The sequence below is a fragment of the Telopea speciosissima genome, chromosome 2 (genome assembly GCF_018873765.1).
Source record: "Telopea speciosissima isolate NSW1024214 ecotype Mountain lineage chromosome 2, Tspe_v1, whole genome shotgun sequence".
NCBI lineage: Eukaryota > Viridiplantae > Streptophyta > Magnoliopsida > Proteales > Proteaceae > Telopea > Telopea speciosissima.
Window position 1 is genome coordinate 5337773 of NC_057917.1, and position 7746 is coordinate 5345518.

Sequence of the window (7746 nt, forward strand, 5' to 3'; positions counted from 1 at the left end):
AGAAAAAAAAAAAAACAAGAGACTCCCACACAGTTAAACCATACGAATCCACATCAACCACAACTAAAGCGTCTACAACAATATTTTCTTCCCTTAGTGTATGAGAGAAGGAGACTTGCTAAAGAAGACAAGGCTGGCCTTCCTGTTTTTCGTTTCGAACCTTTTGTATGGTGGTTCTGTAAGAGGGAAGGGTTACAACTGGAGTGTTTAGAGAGTGAGTTGTCTCTTTGGGTTAGGGGTAAGGCGGGCTACGTCCCCCGTGTATATTTTTCTAAATTTTCATATTATAAATAAAATGCTAGGGACCATCCCGGGTCCAGATAATATTCAGGGTAAAAAAAAAAGGAAGACTTACTAAATACGAGACACAAGAAATACGTAGTCTGACAACAAATGCTGAATGTACCAAGAAATAGATTGATTAGCCCTTAAGAGAGATTGATAGCAAGAAGGTTATCACTTTCTACAATAATACTTTGATAATCTCTTAAAACTGCCAAAATTAGAGCTTGTCATACTGCCAACATTTCTGCAATCATTGAGTGATCCTCATCAATACCAACCGAAAAATCAAAGATGAAATTTCCAAACTGATCTCTTCCTGTACCCCCAATTTCAGCCGGACAAGGGTTACCTAGACTTGCTCCATCAACATTGATTTTGATGATTCCCATAAGAGCTAGGGGTAGACCAGTGTATGTTCCTTGGAGATGAAATCGGTGAGAGACCCTTTTCTAGATTGAGGAAATCTTGAGCAAAGGAGAGAGCTTTAAAGGCGATTGAGGGAATACTTTGAAGGTCTTCCCTTTGAAAATTGATTCTCCCTCAAAAGAGAGTTCGCCTGAGAAGTGAGAAGAGAACCAAATAAATCATTGTGTTGTCTTTTGTGATTGTTTTGGTTGCTATTTTTCCATTCGTTTTTCTAACGTTGTAATAGATTTTGAGTTTTTCCGTAATCATGTCACGGTCTTATAACTTTCCAAGATGATGCGATGGGAATTACTTATTAGGAAGGTTCATTGGAAAGTTTCACTTGCAACTTGCCAAACGAACACCATGAAAGGAGTTTTAAGCCTCTCAAACCCTTCTTCATTCTCAAAGAACTCTCTAACCTCACCTACTTTAAAGTTTCAGTTTCTCTGGTTTTTGGTTTCCTTTTCTTCCTCTGCACTTTTAATTTACACCCAATTCACATCAATGGAGAACGAAGCTGCTAAATCAAAGAAGAAAGAAGTTCTCATTCCCCCCAAAAGAGGGCAGATCAAAAGAAGGATCTTTACTAAGTTGCTCAGGTCTATTGTGACAGTACTACTATCCCCTAACTGCGTGGGTCGACAGGGGAAGAGCAATAATGGCAGAAAACCCATACCTACTGCATTAAGCTCTTCCTCCTCTGTAACCTCACACGATTATTCTTGATCCAGAATTCTTGTAGCCCTCACAAGTTAGAACCAGAAACAGACAAATCCTATGAATTGATAGAACCTCTCCCTTTTTCATTTCCCCCTGCTTTCTCATCTGCTCTGTTCCATAACTTACTTATTTTCAGTTTCTGGTGTTAGTGTTGGTCTTCTTCTTTCTCTTCCTTTCTGTTTAATAAGAGAACTTATCTCTACTAATTTTTTTTTTTCTTTCCTGTTTCTGCTGCCTTTTTGTCCACAGTAGTTAGTACAAAAAAGTTGGGGAGAGAGAGTTGAGATGCAGGGGCTTTTGAATTTACTTGGTTTGGGAGTGATTAACAACTCCAGGTGCTTTTGTGATGTTGAGAGAGTAGGAATCGAAGATGGGCTAATGGATTTTCAGCAATTCAACAGTAATGGAATGGGATTATTCATAGTTGTATCCATCATCTTCTTCTCCCTTTTCTTTTATTTGTCAAAAAGTTATATCTAATTCTAATCATCCATGAAAGCAGAGTAATTGAGTTGATATTGGTGGGTTTTTGTTCCTTTGATTTTGTGTAGGTGTTATTGTAGAGATATAAACACTGTTTTAGTATACCACAGATCCCGATACCGATATCGATATGTATTGGTTCATATCCATCCGATATGGGCTTAAAAGTCCACATCTTTACCTAAATATAAGGTTCGTACCCGTTTCACTGATACCATATCAATTTAGCATCGATATCGATCGAAGTCAAATACGGCCAATAATAACGAAAACCATGGATATGAATTTATAATATGGATGAGGATCTTTGCACGTGGTCATTTTTTTTTTCGTACTTAAAATTGACATGTGGCCAATCTAGACCAATATTCCTCTCGTATGTAGCTATTGATTTGTCAAATCATCCTTCCATGTGTTTACACTACATAATAATAGAAACTTATATCCTTTTTTCTTTGGTTTTAAGAAAATCTTATTTCTACATGGTGGTATGGGATTAAATTCTCTATCTAATGTAATTGTCTATGCTTTCCTTTTCGAATAACTTCATTTCTATGCTGTGTCATTTTGTTTTTCTATTTCCTTTCTTCCAAAGATAGAGACGTCGAAAAAAAAAAAAAAAAACTAATAATAACGACAACGATGATAACCTTTATGTCAATTCACAAAAATTCTAAGGTCTATGCTGAGTTCCAATCTAAAAATATTCTAAACAGCCTCTCCTACAAAGTAGGGGTAAGGCTGCGTACATTTGCTCTTTTTAAACCGTGCAATAACGAGAGTTATGTGCATTGAGACGCTCTCAAGAATGGACCCAATTTTCCTTCAACTACAATGAATAGGAATTCATTCATCAAGGTAGGTTCAATGCTTAGAAGGAGAACATGCTAAAATCCTATAGGGATTTATAAACCCTAAGATAATGGCTGAATGTTCACCGAGCAATAGTTTATAACCTTCTTTATCTTATTCTTAAATTTTTTTTAAGAGTTAAAAAGTCATTGGTAAAAAAAAAAAAATTTTAAAATTATTTGAAAGTGATTATCATTTATCATATTCAAGAGTTGTCGTTGTTTTTCATATTTTTCCAATACATATGTGAAATGATAGATTTTATTGTCACTGTATTAAATTAAAAGAAAGAGAAAAAAATTGCTAATTATTTAACACTTGAGGGATGTTAGAGAAGTTACTCTTTACCGTTTCTTGGGACATTTGATTGGTTTTTTAAAAAGGTGGGTAAACCTCTCACCTTTTCCTCAAAAGAAGGTGACATTTCAGGGAAGACAATGGGACCTGATCAATTATAGGATTATGAATCATGCTACGGGCAACTATTCTACCACATTAAGTCAATTACCGCGTAGATCTTACAGAGATGATCCGATTCCCTGACGACTCAACACCCATGTCTATTAATTGATTCTTGGCTGTTCTTGATCTAATTGTATGACTCCCTTTAAGTCAAATTCCTAAAGCCTTTTCACCAAAAAAAAAAAAAAAAACACCTAATGCCTAAGAGAGAGAGGAATTAAAATCCTTTTCAATTCCTTAATTGTCGAGTGCGATGTAATTCAGGGTTTGGAGCTCGACATGTGGAAGGCTTCATTCAACAGTGCAAGCTCGATTGACCCAGTTTTTTTTTTTTTTTTCTTCTTTTCTTCTTGAGCTCAGCACCATTGGATGTCCGCATCTTTCATGTGTCGTCGAGCTCCAGACCCTGAAGTGCACTACACTCTGAAGATTAAAGAATTGGAGAGGATTTTTTCCAAGTGGGAGAGAGAGAGAGTACACGTTAACCCCAAATGAAATAAAAGCTAAAGTAATTGAATCTCTTCCTTTTTCGTGGACAGTTTTTTTTTTTTTTTTTTTTTGGCTGCATGAATTAAAATTAATTTAGGAGGAAGTTTAATTTCTCGAAAACAGCCTGTAAGAGCAGGATTGAGCTCCTCTCCAGGGAGCCTAGCACGCCAAGGGAGCATCCAGTCGTTGTAATGTGCCGCACACATCCCTAGGTGTGCATTGAGATGTGTGTGGCACAACCCAACCCTTGGATGCCCCCTGGGCGCTGAGCTCCCTAGAGAGGAGCCGGATCCGTAAGAGCACGACCCACTTTGAAATCATGGTAATAGGAAGTACTGAAGTACACATCCCTCTAAGAATGGATCATGTGCACGTACCAACAGGTGAACGTACATGCGAGAGCCAACCACCTGTCCTATTTTTATCATTTACAAGGGGAGGAGGGGTTTTTTTGAAAACAAAATTAAAATGTGATTGGCTCTCACATGTACGTTCACCTATTGGTACGTGCAGAGGAACCGAACTCCCCCTCTCTCGCTGTCTCGCAGTCTCTTTTTTTTTTTTTTGTTTTTTCGATGAAAAAAGAAAAGTTTTTAAGATTACGATGGCAAATGTTCACAAGGATCAAAGAGACAACATGTAGTAGTACTGTGAGTTAACCTAACATAATACTTCAGCCAGTTACAAAATGAGGGTTGAGAGAGAGTTTTAAAAGTCATTCCTTTGACTCGGTCCACTATCTGCAAAAAAAGGTTGAAAACCTCAAAAGGCCAGGGAGAACGGGATGGAGTTGGAAGAAGTCCTGCTAATGCCTAAGTGGAACACCATACTTCTTTCAGCTTCAAACCTCTCATAAGGGCAGGATCCAAACCATAGAGAATTCCAGTTAACTCCGATTCTAGAGTATGTGTAGTTTTAATCTGTCTTGCAGCCAACAAAATGAGTTTGCCATCTAGCAAAATGCAAAAAGCCAAGCCAGAGTAATCTATACCTCCTATGTCTCTGGGATCAAACCCTACGCATAACAAAATAGAAAAATCTAAAGTAGGTAAAAGCATATTAGGGCATGATGAGATAATTGTATCAGCATATAACAAAGAATCCAACTTGATTAAAGGGAGGGCTAGATGAAGATCCAGCAACCAATGTTCAATTTTCTGCAACACGGCGGAAGGATCAGCCTTAACAGAATTAAAAATATAGTTGTTTCTAACAAACCAAACAACATAACAAGTTATTATAAAAACAGAGAAAAACCAAATGAGGGAAGTCTTATCAAGCTGACGGCTAAGAAAGGTAGAGATGCAAAAATGTCTGATAGAAGGGAAAGAAATGAATTCCGTCCTCAGACCCAGTGAACCAACTGCCCAGATATGTTTAACCTAATCACAGGAGATGAAGATATGCTAGAGGGTCTCATTACAAGTGTCACAAAAAGCACAAGTGGGATCGACCTGAGTCCATTTCGAAACAAAATCCTTAACCGGAATCCCTGCATGTAATACACGCCAGAAGAAAATTTTAAACTTAGGATGAAAATTAAGTTTCCAAAAAAACTTCCACCATGTGGTACAAGAGAAACCATTTAAAGTTGAACAGGAAACAAAATGTGCCACTTTTTTTGTGCTGAAACGCCCATCTTTAGAAAGAGAGCACCACCAAGTGTCAGCAAAGTCAGAACAAGGGATGCTGTAGATATTATTAATATAATTAGGGATTGTGTTTCTAAGCAACCCCTCGTTCCAAGTGGAAGCATTAATAAAAAGGTTAACCTTTTCAGGATAGGTCCTTTGGGAGTCAGCCGGTTTAAAAGTAAAGGTTGGAATTGAGGGAATCCACGGATCAGTCCAGAAATATGTATCACAACCATTTCCTATCTTCCTTAAGCAAAAGGATTTAAGGGGCTGGATAATTTTAGTGATACTATTCCATATCCAAGAGCCCCTCTTTAGCTTAGTACAGGGGTAAAAAAGGGAAGTGTGGGGAAAATATTTAGCCTTAAGAACTCTAGCCCACACAGAGTGATTGTCTGTTAATTATCTCCAACCTAAACGAAGGAGAAGGGCTTGGTTTTGCAGCCGAGCACAGCGAAAACCTAAACCGCCCAAATACGTGGGAGAGCATAATTTTTTCCAAGACAACAAGGAGGTACAAGGAGGTTTTCCTTGTCTCATTGTTACCACCACACCAAAAATTATAGCTAATTGAATCAATTTTTCTGCAAATCTGTTTAGGAAAAAAAAACAACTCATTTGATAAACAGGTAAAGAACTTGAAGAGGAGGTCTTTTGGGGATAGATGCAATAAATTCTTCCATTTATCTACTAAAATGAGAAGGGTGAAAAATACCATTCGCTCTTTGAAGACAGTAGACGGGGAAGTACTTGTTGACCAAGAGCTGATTAAAAAATACGTGGAGGATTATTATAAAAATGTCCACAAGGCTGTGGAAGTTTCTGAGCATGAGGAAATTCTAAACTACATTCCTCGGGTTCTGGAGGAGGTGGTGTAGACGCTGAATTTTGGCACCTTGGAAGTGTGACTCGGCGATGATGATTAAAGCTCGACTGGCTTGCGTGGTGACCAAATAGTAGAAAATTACCAATTTACCCTTACCCCACTTTTTGTAACCAAACTGTCCCAAGTAGAGCCCAAATCTCTAGGATAGCCTTGTTTAACCATTTTAAGCCAACATGTGAAATTTCACTCCAATCTGACGCCTTTTTGTCAAAATGACTATCTTACCCCTGGCCTGGTTCTCGGTATCTGGATTGCCCGATTTGGCCCAAAACACTTTGGATGACCTTATTTGGTCATATTAAACTTTCACAGAAAGTTTCGGCCAAATCGGATAACTTTTATGAAAATGACCATTTTGCCCCTGGCATGGTTCTTGGTACCCAAGCCACCCGATGTGACCTGAAACCATTTGGATAACTTTATTTGGTCATATTGTGCTTACACATAAAATCTCATGTAATTCCGGTATCATTTGGACCTTGATCAGTGTAAAACACCATTTACGTGCTTTCCTCGATATCTGTGCCATTTTAGGCAAAATCTGACCATATCTGCCACACGGATGGAAAGTACATGTTGAGACCTTCGCGGTGATATGTGGCGCATCAAAATCGGCCATTCGGATCAAAAGATATTGATGTTTGAATGTGGACCTTTAAAATGGAATCTCTAAAAGGAATATATAAAAAAATAATAAAAATAATAAAAAGGTGGGACAAACTGAGTTGACCCGAACCGGGTCAACCCAGTCTGACCCGGCCCAGCTGGACTGTCGGCGGGGGACAAACCCCCACCATTTAGGCTGAGCCACACATGGCTTGATGGCCTCATGCCCACTTGCCTGAGCCAAGATAAGGCTGCACAGGCCTAGGCACACGCAAGCCCAGCCAGCCCATCACTCGCCTTATCCCAGCCATCAAGGCCCCAGGGGTCTTTGAGACCTTTCCTCGAACAGTTTTTCCCCTATAAATAACAGGCCATTTGGAAGGTGTAGAGACCGAGAAAATTCATGAAAAAATTATCATTGTGAAGTTCGTTCTCCCCTCTGTCCATCCATTCTAGAGACATCTCCATATCATGCTTCCATAGAAATATAAAATTCCTCAAATACCCCTTGTTCACCACTCTTGCCATTCGGGGCGAACACACTTGGAGTGGCTTTCGGTGCCTTTCGGAGATAATTCCGGCCATCCAAGGATATGTAGACTGAGCCCAGACACTTCCACGCTTCAAGGGTAGGTTTTATATATCTTTATTTAGTTTTTATGTATTTCTTTTGATTTTCTTTAGTTAAAAGAGGTTGTTTTTAGTTAAAAAATCTTCAAAAATAACACAAGAGTGGTAAATTTCTGAAAATTTTAGGGAAGATGTTCCCCACTGTGCTTGATGTTCATTAATTTTTTCAAGCTCCAAATCATGGTTTTTGTGATATTTTTACCCCTGTGAAGGATTTTGAATTATGTAAAATATGAACCTGTGGGTGGGGATTTGGACAAAATCATTATGACCATGTTAAATATCATGTTT